The sequence below is a fragment of the Bubalus kerabau genome, chromosome 2 (genome assembly GCF_029407905.1).
Source record: "Bubalus kerabau isolate K-KA32 ecotype Philippines breed swamp buffalo chromosome 2, PCC_UOA_SB_1v2, whole genome shotgun sequence".
Lineage (NCBI taxonomy): Eukaryota > Metazoa > Chordata > Mammalia > Artiodactyla > Bovidae > Bubalus > Bubalus kerabau.
The window spans coordinates 136045740-136064185 of record NC_073625.1 but is presented as its reverse complement, the minus strand read 5'-3'; the positions used below and the strand labels follow the sequence as shown (position 1 = coordinate 136064185).

Sequence of the window (18446 nt, the reverse complement as noted above, 5' to 3'; positions counted from 1 at the left end):
CCATAAGTGCCTTAACTCATTTATAATTATTTTTCCCATAGTTAAATCTATTTTCTGCCTTTGCTTAAATATTTGAGTAATGTTCTTACTTTAAAAGGAAGAAAATATTCCTCAAAAATGGATGCTTCCTGTAGCTTGCACATTCTTTGTTCCTTCACATTCCTCTTACTTCATGGCGCTGTGCTCATTGACAGCCTCTTTAAAAATGGTGCTTCTCCGACTGGTCCATGCTGTCTGCTAATTTGTACCATGGTCTCTGTGTTTGGTATGTTGAGGCCTAGGCTCTTTAAATGCATTCCGCAGATTCAGAGATATTTAAAACACTATGATGTCTGGAGAAAAAAAAAATGTTGTGATCAGGCCGTTTGTCACTGTGCATAGGAATATTAGATTCCCACCAGACAGAAAAGATATTATGGGTTTTTCTCTGGCTACTGTACATGCCATAAGTAAAACAACGATGCATGAAGTTGAACAGACTGCCAAAAATAGATCAGGAGGAAAAATTTCTCCCATGACAATTGGCTGTGATCCTAGGGATTTTCCCTTTTACTCTGAAACCTTGCATAAGAATATTTCTTTTTCTCTCTCTCTCTTTTCTCTTCCTTCCTTTCTTCTTTTCTTATTTCCTCCGCTCCTCCCTTCTCTGCCTTCATTCTTTCATTTTTTCTTTCTTTCCTCCTCCTTCCCTCTCTGTCTCTTTATCTTTCCTTCCTTCTTTCTTTCCTTTAACACACTGTGACTTTTGCTTTGAAATGTTCAGCAAACTAATAGCAAAACTGGAGTGTGGGTTCATCCACTTAGAATAAAGAATCACTGCATTGGCTTTCCAGGGAAACATGTTCTTCTCACTCCTAAATCTCAGATCTCCATTCCTGACTCAGAAGAGCCTGGCAGTCTTGGGCTGATGCCATTTCTAAAAGAAATAGAAATAATTGAGAAGAGAAAGGAGTTCTTCCAAATGTATATGCTCTGGCCAGAAATAGCATTACTACACAGCTCGAGATTTACAGCTAAACTCAGACATCAAGAACATCGAGAAAATACCACCACTACACCACTGTCATAACCAAAACCTCAAAACCAAAAACTCTAAAACTCCTCGGAGCATCAGTATAGGTCAGCTAGGCTGTGCTGTCTACACAGTTATCATTCATAAACATGTGGAGTGTCTAGAAGTTGACACCACTTGGAATCGTCCCAGCTATAGTAGAAATGTAGGAATTTGGGTGCAGTACGATATGTGGACTCTGGCAACCAAGAGAATTCTGACACAGCATGTTAACTTTTAAGCAAGTTACTCTTTTTTTTTTTTTTTTAAAAGCCTCAAGCTCCTCATCTGTAAAGTTCTTCACCCCTGCTCTGAAACCCTAGAGAAGTTGTGGTTTATACTATCCCACTGGCTCTCTTTTCCTGCTGGTTAGCTTTCTTTGCATTTATACCTTGTGTTTCAACTCATATTGTGAGAGCCTGTGTTTTTTGTACTCTTTAAAGGGCCTGGCATGGTCCTTTTTATTTAGAATGACAGTATCAGATGAGATCTAGGAGAGCATGGCTTTCAGTAATTTTAAATTGGGTTTGAAACTTCCAAACTGATGAAAAGGTGGGGATAGAATGTGAGACAGTGTATTTGTGTTTCTCCCCAACAGTGGCAGCCCCAGGTGTGCCTGGAGAAATGACGGAAAGGAGGTCAGAGGCCTCTATGAAGTAGTAGATAGAGAATTGACAAGTTGCGTAAAGGGCATGAAGGAAGAAGTGGGGAAAGATGTGTGCTAGTTTAGATCTGGACAGGGAAGATGCTAGTACCTTGAGCAGAAATAAGGACGACGGGTGGACACACAGGTTCTAGATTTGCAGTTCTCAACGTGGGGGTCAGGGATATGTGTGTGTGTTGCTGGTTGACAGAGAGTTAAGAATGCAATTAGGAGCTAGGGAAGAGACCATGGTTAGAGAGACTTAGGACTGACATGTATCAGGTGGGTGTTGAAGCTGTGGAATTAGATGAGATCACCTAGGGAGAGAGTAGGAAGAGAAGAGAGGTCAGAGAAAAGACTTTTGGGTGAGGCTTTTGTTTCACCAGCAAGAAGGAAAATAGAAGCCAGCAGAAGTGGTTTTGTAGAACAAAAATCTTGTAGAGATTTTTCTCTGTCTCTCTGGAGGGAAACTTAATAAATCCTTGGAGAAATGGTTTCTCTAAATTATTGTATGTCTCACTTACATACATGCATGTATGCATTTGCCTAAAAGACTATTTTGCAGGATGCAAATGTCAAAAGTGCAAAGATTGGGAGAGGCCTTGTGGTTAACTTGTAGAAACAAAGATAGTGCTGAACAATTTTTCAAAAGGCAAGAAAAACCAAAGGCAGAGCAAATGACCATAGAGGCATGGACACTTCCTACAAGATCTGGCTGTCATTGGCAGGCAGAGTTAGCCATGGACCATCATCAGGCACTTAAGTTCAGTTGAAGGACACTTTTTTTTTTTTTTTTGCCATTCCAAAACTACTTCCCACTTTTTTAGGGAGGAGGTTTGACTTTGGAACATTCTCAATTGTTGAAATGTTCCTTTTTTGGGGTACTGGGTATTGGGATTTTTTTTTAACCTACACTATTCTCCTTACTTGGGTTTAGTGTTACATCATCCATGTGAGAGAGGTGTCGCCACTCCTTTAAACAGGTGAAGAAACTGAAGTCTGGACAGCTGTCCAAAGTCTTATGGAGTTCACAGGTGGCTGGACTAGGATTATTCCTGATAACAAACTGTAGGTCCTTCTTTCCACCACACTTTCCTGAGATTCATTAGTGATAGCCCTTGGACTTGAGCATCCATTCAGGGTATTGCTAAGGTACAGACTTTAGTGCAAGTGAGAGATGGTTGGAAGCCCAACTTTCTCACTTATCAGCTGTTTGCATCTCTTGACCTCTTCAGGTTTCATTTTTCCATGTGTGTAAAACAGAATGATATTTATTTTGCAATGCTATTGTGAGAATTAGAGGTCATGTTTATGAAGCTCGGACAGTATAGCCCAGCAGGCTCCTCTGTCCATGGGATTCTCCAGGCAAGAAGACTGGAGTGGATTGCCATTTCCTTTTCCAGGGGATCTTCTCGACCCAGGGATCTAACCCAAGTCTCCTGCATTGCAGGCAGATTCTTTACGCACTGAGCCACCAGGGGAGCCCATTAAAAGGATAGGCACTTGTTTAAGGAAAAAGAACGAATTGGAAGGCACAGTGATGGTTTTCAGGGCAGGGAGCACTTTTCCCAATGTTTTACTCCCTCCGTGCTGTTTTCCCCCCTCCGTGCTGTTTTCCCATTTTTCTCATGTGCCAACCATCCACACGCCACTGAGGGCATAGTAGGTGCTCTGTAAATAATTAAATTCCATTAAGCTTCAATTCTATGCCATGGATGCAAGCAGGTTCTGCCAGCCATGGCCTTGAGTGTGGAAATTTCAGTGTGGCACAGGGTGGGACAAGGGGAGGGGGGAGGAGGAGCTGGCCTTGTTTACATTTGCAGCAGAGGCGACTGTGAAGAGGGAAGCACTTTTATTTCCCCTGTGAACTGGCCGTGCATTTTGCTGGAGCAGCTGCTAATGGAAAATAATAAAACCCATTTTCGTCAGGCAGTATCTGGAACACTTACAGGTCAATTCAATGCTCAAAACAGATTGTTACAGAGCACATTAGTTCGTCATCAACATCCACTTTGGTCAAGGGATTTTTGCCATTGGAAATTGAATTTATAGGTCATGGTCTGTTATGATTCCTGAAAATCATTGAATCTTTGTAAGTTAGGGGAAGCATATAACCAATTATTATAAATGAGCACACACAATCTTTCCATTTGTTAAAGTCACAAAGGTAGCAAATTAAGCTGTGGAAGAATTGAGAACTAGGGCAGCTGCAAAAATATGACTTCACTAATATTAAACCTATGTTCTGCCTATTAATTAAAGAATTTGGTCTCAGTTCCATAGTAAAACCCATCCCAGTCAGGAGGGAATGTCAGCCCTGTTTTTTTTTTTTTTTTTAAACACTAAAGCCAGTGCATGAGATGAAATTCAAGGTGTGTTTTTTTGCTGCTGCTCCCATACTTAAGTGCACTTGTATTGTTTCCAACCAGAGTTAAATGAAGTCAGCTGGAATTTCTAAACACAATACCTATAATGTGGTTGCCTGGTCTGGTGGAAAGAACTCTGCCTGGTCATGAGGTGCTAACTTGTCTAACTGTTGGACTGTGGGCAAGTCGCTTAACTTCTCTGGACCTTAGTTCTCTCCCTTCAACGTAAGCATTTTGGACTGGATGTTCTCTAAGAACATTTTTCTGTCTATTTCAAACATTGTTCTTGTTTTCTTCTAATTACATGAAAACATATATGTATTCATGGTGAACCAAAATAAAGAACAAAAGAGAAAATCAAACATATAATGCTATAATGCAGAGATACATACAGTTAACATTTCAGTGTATATTCTAGCCTTTCTATGTTCACACACATACATGTACATATAGTTGTGTACATTTAAATATACACTAAAAATGAAATCATTCTCTGTACACACCATTTTGATATCTCCCCTTTTTCATTTAACAACGTGAACATCTTTGTGTCATGATTTTTCAAAATGAAATTCCAGTGTCTGAATAGGCCATTAAGTTCTTTACCAATCCCCTATGAATAGATAGCTCAGTATTTTTCAATCCCTTGCAGTTTTGCACAGTGTTATGATGAAAATCTTCATGGCTAAATCTCTGTAAATACTTCTTGTCTTAGGATAAGTTGCCCCAAACAGAAGTGGTGGCTTGAGAGGTACATGTTTCTTAGGTGTTGAATACATTTCTGAACTCATGTCAAGTTTTAATTCTGTGGTGCGCTTTGTCTTTGGAGACAATGAATTCCAGCTAGACTCAGGCATCCTCTGAGCATGAACACTCCCTTATAATTAGGCACGTCTGGGTGCACTCACACAGTTACATATTTACAGGTGGGCACTGTTGATATGCCATTTGGTGATTCCTGGGAAGAACTGCAGTGTACATTTATATGGCCATCTTTCTTGCTTTCTCCCTGGGGTTATTAAAGAAAAAAATGTCACTATACAGTTCTCAGTTTCCAGAGACTTTCCAATGGACTCTCTAAGACCCTTAGCTCCAATAGTTTGAGAGTATTCAGTTTCTCTTAACACATTTACTGAGCACCTACTATGTGATTAGTGATGAAGTCTTTGACATTAAGAAGCACAGTGTTTGGGAAAAAGAACTGCATAACTGACCCAGCAGACCTACAGGGTCAGTGTGAGTTGTATAGCCTTAGCAGCAGCGCTGTAGGCATTGACAAAAGTCTGGATATCCTGCAGAGAAGGGAGAAAGGGAAATGAATGAGGCCTCCAAAGATGCTGTGTTAGCCAGAAGTCTTTGATAGCCCTTGACAGAGAAGAACCACCTGACAGAGAAGAACCACCTCAAGTTAGCATAGCAAATAGGGTTACATTTACTGACTACTATTACCTGGAGAGGGCTTTCTTCTGCCTCTAATGCAGGAGATGGGGGTTTGATCACTGGGTCAGCAAGTTCCCTGGAGGAGGGCACGACAACCCACGCCAGAATTCTTGCCTGGAGAATCTCATGGACAGAGGAGCCTGGTAGGCTACAGTCCATGCTGTTTCCAAAGAGTTGGACACGACTGAGTGATTATCACTTTCACTTTTTACTGAATCAACGCCTAGGAAGACCAGGGATTCTTTTGTTTTCTTCTCTCTGTAGGTTGGCTTCCTTCTCAAAATTCTCTTAAGTTAGTGGCTGGAATTAGGGCTGCTAGATGCTTGTGCGTACATCTTTAAAGTCTTAAGTTCAGAGGGAAAAAAAGGCTCTTTCCCAGTTCTAGTTTGAAAAATCCTAAGCAGCACTCTTATTGGGGTGATGGGCCTGTGTGGGAAGAGGCATGGGGACAAGAGGAGAAATCATGATTGGCCAGCTTGTATCAGATGTCCATACCTGTGGTCAGGAGTTGTTGCTATCATCTTAAGTGACGGACAAAGGTCATATGGTGTAGAATCTAAAAAAGCTGAGTTCACAGAAGCAAAGTAGAATGGTGGGGCTGGAAGTTGAGGAGAGGGGATAAGTGGTGTACAGACTCCAGATGTAAGAGGAATAAGTTCTAGGGATCTAACATATAGCATGGTGGCTATAGTTGACAATACTGTACTGCACGCTTGGGACTTCCCAGGTGGCGCTAGTGGTAAGGAACCTGCCCACTAATGCAGGAGATGTAAGAGACCTGTGGTCAATCCCTGAGTGGGGAAGGTCCCCTGGAGGAGGGCACGGCAATCCACTCCAGTATTCTTGCCTGGAGAATTCCATGAATAAAGGAGTCTGCAGGGCTATAGTCCATGGGGTTACAAATAGTTGAACATGACTGAAGCAACTTAGCATGCACGCACCATATATTTGAAAGTTACAAAGAATAGACTTTAGATGTTCTCACCATAATAATAATCAAAATGGTAGTTAGGTGAAGGGTATGTTAACCTTATTGTGTAAACACTTTGCAATATATATTGATACATGTATCAAATCATATTGTAGACCTTCAGTTCAGTTCAGTCACTCAGTCGTGTCCAACTCTTTGCAACCCCATGGACTGCAGCACTTCAGTCTTCCCTGTCCATCACCAACTCCCCAAGTCTGCTCAAACTTAGGTCCATCGCATTGGTGATGCTATCCAACCATCTCATCCTCTGTTGTCCCCTTTGCCTCCCGCCTTCAATCCTTCCCAGCATCAGGGTCTTTTCCAGTGATTCAGTTCTTCGAATCAGGTGGCCAAAGTATTGGAGTTTCAGCTTCAGCATCAGCCTTTCCAATGAATATTCAGGACTGATTTCCTTTAGGATTGACTGGTTTGATCTCCTTGCAGTCCAAGGGACTCTCAAGAGTCTTCTTCAACACCACAGTTCAAAAGCATCAATTTTTTGGCACTCAGCTTTCTTTATAGTCCAACTCACACATCCATACATGGCTACCGGAAAAACCATAGCTTTGACTAGACAGACCTTTGTTGGCAAAATAATGTCTCTGATTTTTAGTATGCTGTCTAGGTTGGTCATAGCTTTTCTTCCAAGGAGCAAACATCTTTTAATTTCATGGCTGCAGTCACTATCTGCAGTGATTTTGGAGCCCCTCAAAATAAAGTCTGTCACTGTTTCCATTGTTTCCCCATCTATTTGCCATGAAGTGATAGGACCAGATGTCATGATCATCATTTTTTGAATGTTTAGTTTCAAGCCAGCTTTTTCACTCTCCTCTTTTACTTTCATCAAGAGGTTCTTTAGCTCTTCTTCACTTTCTGTCATAAGGGTGGTGTCATCTGCATATCTGAGGTTATTGATATTTCTCCTGGCAATCTTGATTCCAGCTTGTGTTTCATCCAGCCTGGCATTTATTTCACTTGATGTACTCTGCATATAAGTTAAATAAGCAGGGTAATAATGTATAGCCTTGACGTACTCCTTTCCCAATTTGGAACCAGTCCATTGTTCCACATCCAGTTTTAACTGTTGTTTCTTGACCTGCATACAGATCTCTCAGGAGGCAGTTCAGGTGATCTGGTATTCCCATCTCTTGAAGAACTTTCCACAGTTTGTTGTGACCTATACAGTCAAAGGCTTTGGCATGGTCAATAAAGCAGAAGTAGATGCTTTTCTGGAATTCTCCGCTTTTTCTGTGATCCAACAGATGTTGGCAATTTGATCTCTGGTTCCTTAAAGTTATACAATATTGTGTCAGTTATATCTCAGTAAAACTGAGAAGAAAAAGAGGGAAAACAGTGCTTCTGCTGCTGCTGCTAAGTCGCTTCAGTCGTGTCCAACTCTGGGCGACCCCATAGACGGCAGCCCACCAGGCTCCCCCATCCCTGTGATTCTCCAGGCAAGAACACTGGAGTGGGTTGCCCTTTACTTCTCCAATGCAGGAAAGGGAAAAGTGAAAGTGAAATCGCTCGGTCGTTTCCGACCCTCAGCGACCCCAGGGACTGCAGTGTACCAAGCTCCTCCGTCCATGGGATTTTCCAGGCAAGAGTACTGGAGTGGGGTGCCATTGCTGGCCAGGCTAAAACATGAATAGCATTTAAGATGGGAAGACTTTATATGGAAAAAAATTTTAATAGACCATGTCAGTAGGAGGTGATCAAAATATATGAATTGAATAAACAATTCAATGAAAGGACGTGCAAAGAAGTAGAAGAGAAAGTTTCTTCTTTGATTGGCAGAATTTTACATTAGTTATTCATTTCATCTTCATGCAATCTTTCAGAGGTATGTTCACATTTTGCAGATAAAGAGAGTGAAGAGGTTAAATCAAAGCACTTCATTAATATGTAACATGATTCTAACATAACTGATAAAATTCTTCTAAAGCCATGACCCATGGAGCTGTCTTAGGCAGAGTTAGGTTAAAAAATCAAAGGAAAACAAAACAAGCAAACAACAATAAGCTAATATATAAGCAAAAAAAGAAATAGTTTCACAATAACTGAATCTTGGATTTCTCGAATGCCACAAAGATGAATCCCTGTGATGTTCTGTGACTTCACTGTGCACTTACTTGTTTTGAGCCTTGTCTCTCTCAGTGCTCCTGACCTAGTTTGTGGGCACTAGTCCTTCTCTGCCCTGCCCCCATGCTGAGTCTGCATTCTAAAGCCCCAGATAACTAGTCTTGAAGGGTAAGACTTTCCCTGGACTTAGCTGGAAGACAAGCTAGAATCTGTTTTAATGGGTGAGCAGGGAAAGACCGAAAACTTTTGCATTTCTAATTTGGTCATAGTACACTTTTTAGTGCAACTGTGATTCTGACTCAGATCTCTTTCCAAGATTTGCGTGCATGCGTGTGTGTGTATGTGTGTGTGTGTGTGTGTGTGTGTGTGTTTTACTCCCTTCCTCCATTTCGTCTGGGGAGAGCAGTGGAATGACATGAGAAAAGGCTGATTATCCCGGTCTGGCTTTCTTGATCTCTGCTGTACTAAAATACATAATCCCTGGCACTTCAGTTCAGTTCAGTTCAGTCGCTCAGTCGTGTCCGACTCTTTGCGACCCCATGAATTGCAGCACGCCAGGCCTCCCTGTCCATCACAAACTCCTGGAGTTCACCCAGACTCAAGTCCATCGAGTCAGTGACACCATCCAGCATCTTATCCCCTGGCGTCCCCTTCTCCTGCCCTCAATCCCTCCCAGCATCAGAGTCTTTTCCAAGGAGTCAGCTTTTCACATGAGGTGGCCAAAGTACTGGAGTTTCAGCTTCAGCGTCATTCCCTCCAAAGAAATCCCAGGGCTGATCTCCTTCAGAATGGACTGGTTGGATCTCCTTCCAGTCCAAGGGACTCTCAAGAGTCTTCTCCAACACCACAGTTCAAAAGCATCAATTCTTCGGCGCTCAGCCTTCTTCACAGTCCAACTCTCACATCCATACATGACCACTGGAAAAACCATAGCCTTGACTAGACGGACCTTTGTTGGCAAAGTAATGTCTCTGCTTTTCAATATGCTATCTAGGTTGGTCATAACTTTTCTTCCAAGGAGTAAGCGTCTTTTAATTTCATGGCTGCAGTCACCATCTGCAGTGATTTTGGAGCCAAAAAAAAAAATAAAGTCTGACACTGTTTCCACTGTTTCCCCATCTATTTCCCATGAAGTGATGGGACCAGATGCCATGATCTTCGTTTTCTGAATGTTGAGCTTTAAGCCAACTTTTTTACTCTCCACTTTCACTTTCATCAAGAGCACTTAATAGAATACAAATGATTTAGAGTAATCTGTACTTCTCATTGTTTCTGTTTTACTTAGGTTAGCTCAGCATATTCGGTTCCCTCAGCCTGGGTACCCTCTCCCTGCTTGTCGTCTGGTGGACCCTTACTCATCCCTGAAAGCCTGGCTGATGTGTTGTCTGCTCTGTGATGCCTTTTCTTAGGACTCACAGAATGCCATGCGTTTGTCTTTTTTAAACATAATTGTATTTGTTTATCTTTGGCTGTGCTGGGTCTTCTCTGCTGCATGGGCTACTCTCTAGTTGTGATGCTGGGGGCTTCTCCTTGTGGTGGCTTGTCTTGTTGTGCAGCACAGGCTCCAGGCGCTTGGGCTCAGTAGTTGTAGCTCCTGGGCTCTAGACCACAGGCTCAATAGTTGTGGCACATGGGCCTAGATGCTCTGTGGCGTGTGCGACCTTCTCTGATCAGGGATCGAATCCGTGTCTCCTAAAGTTATTTATTTATTTATTTTTTAACCACTGAGCCACCGGGGAAGCCCCGTGCATGTGTCTTTAGTGTTGACTTATCACGGTTTATTGTAATTATTGTTTACTCATTTGGCAACTCCAAGAAGGTGCTTCTCTAGGGTGGGGACTGCACCTTATTCATCTATGCGTTCTCCAGTGTCCAGCATGGCTCCTGCCACTTAGTAGGTATGCAGACATTTTCTGAATCAGTAAAAATTTACTCGGTGGTTCCTATATGTAGTGGAGGGCTGTGGACCCAAAGGAATGTTCAGTAACATTAACTGATTTATCCTAGATCAGGAGAGACATGCTGTATGTCCTTGAGCAGGGGATGACATGATAAAATTCATGGTTCAGAAATGGACGTGGCAAGTGGCAAGTGAGATTTTCAGGCCTTGAGGGTAGTTGCCAGTGGTTTTGATGTTCTTCTGTAGCTTTTGGGAAACAAATAGACCTGATGGGAAAGAAGCTTTTCTGGAACCTTCTCAGAGGTAGCTGGTACTGATTCAGCAAGAAAAGGCTTTGGAGAAGACCCTCACACATTACCTCCCTTGGCCAGGTTGGGAGAATAAGAAAGAAGGAGCTCTTTTTTTCCTGAATGAAGTGCCAGGAACTCTGTACTGACCTATCCTCTCCTTTCGATTTCTTGTGCTGTGTCTCCCTTCTGCTTCAGGTGTGTACTGGCCTACACTCCATGACTGAAGGTACTATTGACAATGTCCGACTCTGCAACCCCATGGACTGTAGCCCACCAGGCTCCTCTGTGCATGGTATTCTCCCAGCAGGAATACTACAGTGGGTTGCCATTTCCTTCTCCAGGAGGTCTTTCTGACTCAGAGACTGAACCCAGGTCTCCTGCATTATAGGCAGATTCTTTACCATCTGAGCCACCAGGGAAGCCCACTGCTGACAGTAGGGTCTGATCTACCTTATATTTACAACCCCACAAATTTTTCTTAATACGAAACTAGTTCTTTTATAATTGGCGCCATTTGACACAATAATTTCAGCCGTCCTGTGAGGACACTTTAGAGTCTCTAGAGCTGGATTGCTGTCACCTGGATCATCACACATGAGTCTTGCCAGCCTGTCGTGGCACATTCTAGAGTTCTGTCTTTTCAGGTGAAACCACCAAGGCAAAATTTATAGATGATGAAACAGAGAAAACTGAGATTCAGTGATGTTAAATGATTGCTTAAGGTTGTACAGCTCTAGGAGAAACCCCAGATTTAAAAAACACATTTCAGGAGAAACTGGAAAAAGGGATACCAGTGAAAAAATGATGAGGTTAGAATTGTTTAGGGTTATTTAAAACTTCAGAAAGAGTCTGCATGTCTACTACTCAGTATGTGCTGAATGATGCCAACCACTGAAGTCACTCAAGAAAATTCTAGGACTTAAGAGTTTTTGTTTGACACAATTAACTCTCTTGGCAGGAATTATAGTTTGTTCAGTATTAATGGCCTTAATTTACACAATTTGGGGTTGGTTTTTAGCTGGATATTGTTGTTTGCAAATGTGTAGTTTCCTTCAGATTAAAACATTAACATGACATAATATGATCTTAAGTTCCAATTTGCACATCATTTATCTGAGCATTTATTTATAAAGATGAAAGATTCAGTCTGGGTAATCAAGCTTTTATGGGGTATCATTATGTGTTACATGTGTTCTAGGGGATAAAGATACATCAGAGATCTAGACCCTGTCCTCAAGGAGCTCATGGTTCAGAGGAGGGTCAGAAAGTTCTCCTGTGGTTGTGGCAGTGGAAGGGTTATGCACAGGGAGCTCAGAGAAGTGTGGAGGAGGCGGAAATAGCCCTCCTGGGAAATCTGGGAGAAAACCGAGTTATGTCTTGAAGAATGTAAGAGAGTTATTTGGGTAAAGGAAGATGGAAAGACTGTCACATAGACAAGAACAGGGAGATAGATGTAAACAGATGCTATTTTAACATGAGTCATCAACCAAATTAACAGCAGAATGTTTTATCCATTTTGGAGAAGTTTTCATCTACTTCTAATCATATAGTTTATATGTTCAGGAAAACCTCTTTTTCCCTTATTTCTCTGATCTGGGTGCCTTTGCTCTTGCCCTTTCATTTTATTCGTATTAGATGTACATCATCAATTCTCAACAGGGAAGATAATATTATAACCAGGAAAAAAATAAAGCCAACATTGATTAAAATTTCATGCTGGAAGGATTTGAAGAAGTTTGTTTCAGATTCATGTTAATTGAATGTATAAAAATGATGTACCACAATGTCCAATGTGAAAATTCAACTGGAAAATGCTTAGGTTTAGGTTTTGCATCTGATATTAGGTTATTTCTGTTTTGTGGCTTACCCACTTCCCAAAGCTCATATTCCACAATAAGTTGACCATGACTATTTCAATACTAGCAGCTACAATTTTAGAGACACCCATAGAGTTTTGAATTCAGATAGATGTGACTTGTAATCAGTTTTACCTCACTTCTGTTTTAACTTTGAACTTATAGCTTCTCTGAACTTTAGTTTCCCTATTCGCAGAATGGGAGAGACATACTTAAGTCTGTTTTGGGATTAAGTGAAATCTTAGTAATGCTAAGTACAGTACCTGGAACATAATAGGTGATGAATGAATTTATATTTGCTACCCTGATTCCCTCGAGTATCATATTGCTTAGGGAATAAATACATGACCTCCAGAGTGTCCAACTTCATAGTCGAAATTACAAATTAGTCACCAGGGTGAAAAGCTCAATTGCTCTGTTGGTCAGTAAGAGCAGAAAGTTTAGAAGTCCAGTCTGCCCTCTCCAATGACTCAATTCTTTCTCAGTTATATATACAGATATTTTCTGGGTTTGTCAATTTCTCACAGGCCATCTGGTCCAGCTTTGTCCTGTTGTGTTATGCTTGCCTGGTGGCTGTGGGTGTCGGCTAAAGCTACCATGAATACACTGAATGTGAAGTAGAGGAGGCCTGTGAGGTTGTCAGCTGATCAAGTGGCAGTGGCAGCCCGGGAGGCATTACCCCTGCAATAACTGCAGTACCGCCGTGGGGCAGGGGTCGCTAACAATTCCTCGGTGTTCCTGGCACTTCTCTCACCAAAGCAGAGAGACCAACCAACCAACCAACCAACCAAACTCAGTTTTCCTCCTCACTAAATAAACAATACATTGTTAAAATATTTTGGTGGGCAAACAAGGTGCTGTAGGAGTTGCTTGGTCCCCCATAGCTCATGGCATTCCAGGGCAGCATAATTCTATTTAGCAGGGCTGAGAATCTGTCTCTCATCTCTCAGAGGGGAACCAAGTGCTAAGATGGCAGGGCTTTTCAGCTACATGAATAGGAATCACCAGCCCCTCCCTTAGCATGGTCAAGGGTTGGGATTCAATAGCAAAATTTCCTGGCAGGACCTTGACTTCATCTTTATCTTGCCAGCCCAGGGGTTATAATTGGAGGAGCACTAGTTCTTCCCTTGGCAGAACTGGGGCTGGGGTCCAATCCTGGCAGGGTTGGAGCTGGTATGATATGGTGAGCTTAAACTATAACTCACCAGAGTTCATGGTTGGGGAAGTTTTGTCTCTCCCCTGGTGCAGTTGGTAAGGGTGGGGTCCATGTCTTGTGGGTGACTGAAATTGATTACTTAAGTGCCCAGCAGTGACTGGTTACTGTGGCTATATGTGGGTGACTGATTCCTTTTTAAGAAGCCAGCTTGCAAGTAACCATGGATAAGGGAACCCCTACTACTTTCACGTACATAAAATACTGACATATATAAATACATGTACATCAAATATTGGTGTTACAGTTTTATATTAAAACTAGAATTGCTTGGTTCCATTTTAATAGCCATTAAATATAAAATTTATTTTCCTCCCTTTAAGCAAAATATAACTGGGGAGTTTCCTTGGCATCCTGATTTTGATCCCTAGGCTTGTAGTAGGACCTTGGTAGCTGCAATGGTAATAGATCTGATAATAATTCATAGCATCTTCAATAAATATATAGAGGCAAGACCCTGTGGACTTTAAGGTAGTCCATCCATCCACTCATTCATTCATAAAACCTATATTTACTCAAGATCTACAGATTACTTGGAGCAGACTTATGGACAAATACTACTTGAGGAATTAATAGTCCGCTTGCAGAGAAAGGAAGTTGAGCCCACAACTGTAACCAGCATAGTAATACATGCTGCAACAGAAACAACTGCGAAGTTCTCCTGGAGTATAGAGGTGGGAGTAACTCATGTGGTCCTGAATAACTGGGGAACACTTCTCAGTGCATATGCTATTCAGGTTAGGCCTTGAAATGTGAATAGGAGTGAAGAATTCTCTGCAAAGGCAGCATAATTTGTGCAAAGGTCTGGAGGCTGGGAAATTGACGATTTAGCTTTCCAGTCATTATAGTCAAGGAAGTCAAGTATGAAACTGGTTGAAAATGGGTGTTGGGTTAGCCAACCTGGAGGGCCTAACATGGTAGGTGTTGTTATTCCCATAGAGATGACACAAAGTTCAGGAGGCTAAGTTAACTTGCTTCTGGTCTCATAGCTGGTGTCACAGCTGGATTCCAAGCTCACTTAATCTAACTCAAAAATCTATATGGGTTCCACTACTCCACATAGTCCTCTTCTCAAAATTTTAGAGTTTAATTCAATTCAGTCTGTCTACTGAGCATGTACTAATACTCAAAACACTATATTGGGATCACAGAGGGACACATAGATAAACAAAATATTGTTCCTGCTTTCCAGGAATCAATCAGCTTGATGGAAAGAGATGTTCATATATCACCTATTCAGGGTAGATCTTGATGACTAATGTCACTGGGGCATATGCAATAAGTTGTGGGCTGGGAAGGGAGAAAGGGATTCTGCCTCCGTGATTCTGAGAAAGCTCCCTGGAGGAGGAGAGATTTTATTTGGGTCATCTGTTTGTAAATATTTATTTTATGAAAATTGTGGGTTTTGTTTTTTAAACCTTAGTTAACTTTAACATCATGTCTCAGCTCATTTCAGGTATAAATAGTGAGCAGCCGTTCCCGTCTCCAGGGGATTTTCCCAACCCAGGGATTGAACCTGGATCTCCTGCAGTTCAGGCAGATTCTTTACCATCTGAGCCACCAGGGAAGCCCTTAACTTTAACGTCTTGTCTGAGGTTATTTCGGGTTTAGTTTGTGTCTGGAAACTAATGCAGAGACATAATCTTTGAAAATAAATCAACTGACAATGTTTTCTGTTTTTATTTTAATATCGCCAAAATACTCCATGATCTTGTACTTTAAGCCAAAACGATATCTAGTCTACCAGATTAAAATTCATGAAGTAAAACATTCTAAAACAGTAATGAACACAAGGCAATTTAATATAAGTGTAACCCATTATATATTTTCCTAAACAAGTTAGAGTGTCAGGTTGCATTCCATAAAGAAAAGTTTTTATATTTAATTACACAAGAATAAAATGACAGAGGAACCATTTTTTTTTTTAACCCCGACACCTAAGATAATGTAATGTATTGTTCTTTCAGTGGGAGAAAAATTAGTTATAATGAACTTGTAATGGAAGTGAAGTGAGAATATTTTAATTAAAGAACTTAGCAAAAAAAATCAAAAGATAGCAGAGCAAAGGACATGATCAGAATGTTCACAAAAGAGGCAAAACAAATGCATGTAAAAAAATTGAGCAATAGAGAAATGCATGGTAAAACAAGAAGCCGTTAGTTTCTTTTTGTCTGTTAAATTAGTAAAGAATTAAAAAGGAGAAATCCTCTGGCAAGAATTTGGTAAGACTGGGAGCTCATATGCTTGTTGTAGGACTGCAAAGTGTTTTTATCTTCCCAGGAGCAATCAGATAGTATATATCAAGAACTGAAAAGCACAATATTTAACCCAGTCATTCTGTATCTAGAAATAGAAATTCTCCTAAGGAAATAATTTGAAATGTGATGAAGATGAATGCACAAAGATATTTTATTACAGAATTAATTATAATAAAAATAAAAATGCAAATATCCGCTAATAGGGGAGTGGTTAAGTATATTACAATATTACATGATATAATGATCTAGCCATTATGAAAAACATTTTGAAAATTTCATGATGTAATGAAATATGGGGAAATTCTGATGTAATGTTATATGTATAAATAGTACCATTACAACTGTAAAAAAAAAATCCTGTCTGGAAGGAGACATCAAAATGTTATTAGTTCTTATTGAGTTGTGGCATTTGGCAAATTTTGTTTTATATATATTCTAAATTTTCTACATTGAGTACATGTGATATTTATGATAGAAAAGAAGAATGATAACAAGCCTGGGCTCTGAGTCTGTCAGATGAGACCAGTGTTCTTAAATTTCTCTGAGAAACCAGCTTTGCTGCCAAGCCTCATAGGCAGATGACAGTCGGGGCTTGAAGGTGTCTGTTCAGAACTTTCTGTTGGGGAGGCAGTGGCTGCTGCCATTCGTCTTTAGACATCTGCCACCACAGGGTTCTTGAAGAAATTCTACGAGGATCGCTTATTTGAAAGGCGAGGCAAGACAGTCTATGGCAGCCACTACTGAGACCTCTCCTGTTTCTCCCTGCAGTTAGCATGCTGGCTCTCCTGGTCTGGTCCAGCAGTGGAGCAGAGTTGTGTGCAGTGAGCTCGGGACCCAAAAGCGCTGTGAGGTCTCTGTGCTGTTTTAGAAGACAGCTTTGCAGAGTGTCAGCACCCACAGCTGGAGGAGGGCATTAGGGTCTTGATGTGACTATTGCGTCGTCGAAGAGCCCTGAATCCCACCAGCAGGCGAACTCGGGGCTGGCTCTGAGCAGACGATGCTACCAGGGAGGTCAGACAACCCAGGAGCTGTGACAGGGAAGCAGGCCTAGCATGGGCAGCCTTGACTTCTCTACGTTACCCAGCCCTCCCAAGTCAGTCCCCAACAAGTGTCTTCCCATGTCCATCAGGCCAATAGAATGTGTCCAAGTTCAGTTCAGAAGCAAAACAAATCTTTGATCAAATGATGGCCAAGTTGGAGCTGTCTCTCTAAAGCATGAGGTCTCCCTGCAAGCAGTAGCGGGGGGTGAACGCGCGCACGTGTGTGAGTGTGTGAGTGTGTGTGTGTGTGTGTGTGTGGTGGGGGGTGGGGTGAATTCTCTGGCTGTGCTGCTCACGTGCCAGATTGCAGTGCCCAGCACAGCATCTCTGCACACGGCCTGCCTCCAAGCTAGGTGTCGGGTGCAGCCTCTCTGCACACAGCCCCTGAGCTGGGGTGAACCAGGCACAGATGTTTCACATGAGGAACTGAAATCACTGGTGCTGAGGTGCCCTGTAAGCAAGTTAAACTAGACAAGGACCAAAGGAAAAGAGAAAAGGTTAGATAGAGTTCATTTTATTACTCAGGTTCAAGGTCAAGTCCTTCCAGTTCCAAAACCTATCACACTCATAACCAGTACACTCATGTCTCCCAATCTTAAGTCATTTTAAATGTGTCACTATTTTTACCAAAGCCATGTATCATTAATTTTTCTTTAAGTCAATTTATTTTTGTTTTCCATTAAATTTAGCCTTATCCTAAGCAATAATGGGAATGGGATCAGGAGTTTAATGTACTATGTGTGTGTGTTGTGTGTATGTTTCAAATGCTTAGACTTAAAAAAAAAAACAATTTCAACAGAGGTTTAATCCCTGAACCTTTTAAAATATGTGGAACAGCAGAAGATGTGTACCATTTGGGGAAAATACATTGAAGCTGCTTTCCTTAGACTGGACCAAAAGTGCTAATAGGCTACTAACCAGTTGCTGTTCTTATTAGTAGTTTTATCTTCCTGCCTTTGGTAGAATTGGCCCAGTGCTAATTGCTTCTTGACGTACTTATCCCAAGGCAGATGGCTGCTCAAAGGAAGCTGCCATCTCCTCTGGTTTTCCTTTCAGAGCTAGGATGTCCAGCATGGGCTGCACTCAGACACTCGCAGCCTTGCACGGGGGCATCCAACCTATGAACCAAGCATGTCAGGCCTTAAGAGATGAGAACAGTGGGTCTGGCTCATTTGTAAGCAGCTCGATGACTTCCATTTAATACTATAATTTGCAGTGTCATTTTGGGGAGGAGACGGGGAAGCCCCGAGGACCACTTTATTTTGCTTTATTGTGTGGGACCTGGCAAGATAGCTGAATCCCGTCAGTCATGCACTCAGCCATGAAACATTTACCTGTGA

The 18446-nt window shown here is 41.6% G+C and overlaps 1 long non-coding RNA gene across 1 annotated transcript in view; it reads left to right on the top strand.

The window, feature by feature from the left end:
- LOC129643858 (uncharacterized) overlaps positions 1-15399 on the top strand; it is a 123435-nt gene extending 108036 nt beyond the window's left edge. Inside the window, exons 2-3 of the long non-coding RNA XR_008710545.1 lie at positions 14329-14545; positions 15265-15399. This is a non-coding gene — a long non-coding RNA (uncharacterized LOC129643858). The remainder of the gene's footprint in view (positions 1-14328; positions 14546-15264) is intronic.
- The last annotated feature ends 3047 nt before the right edge of the window (positions 15400-18446 follow it).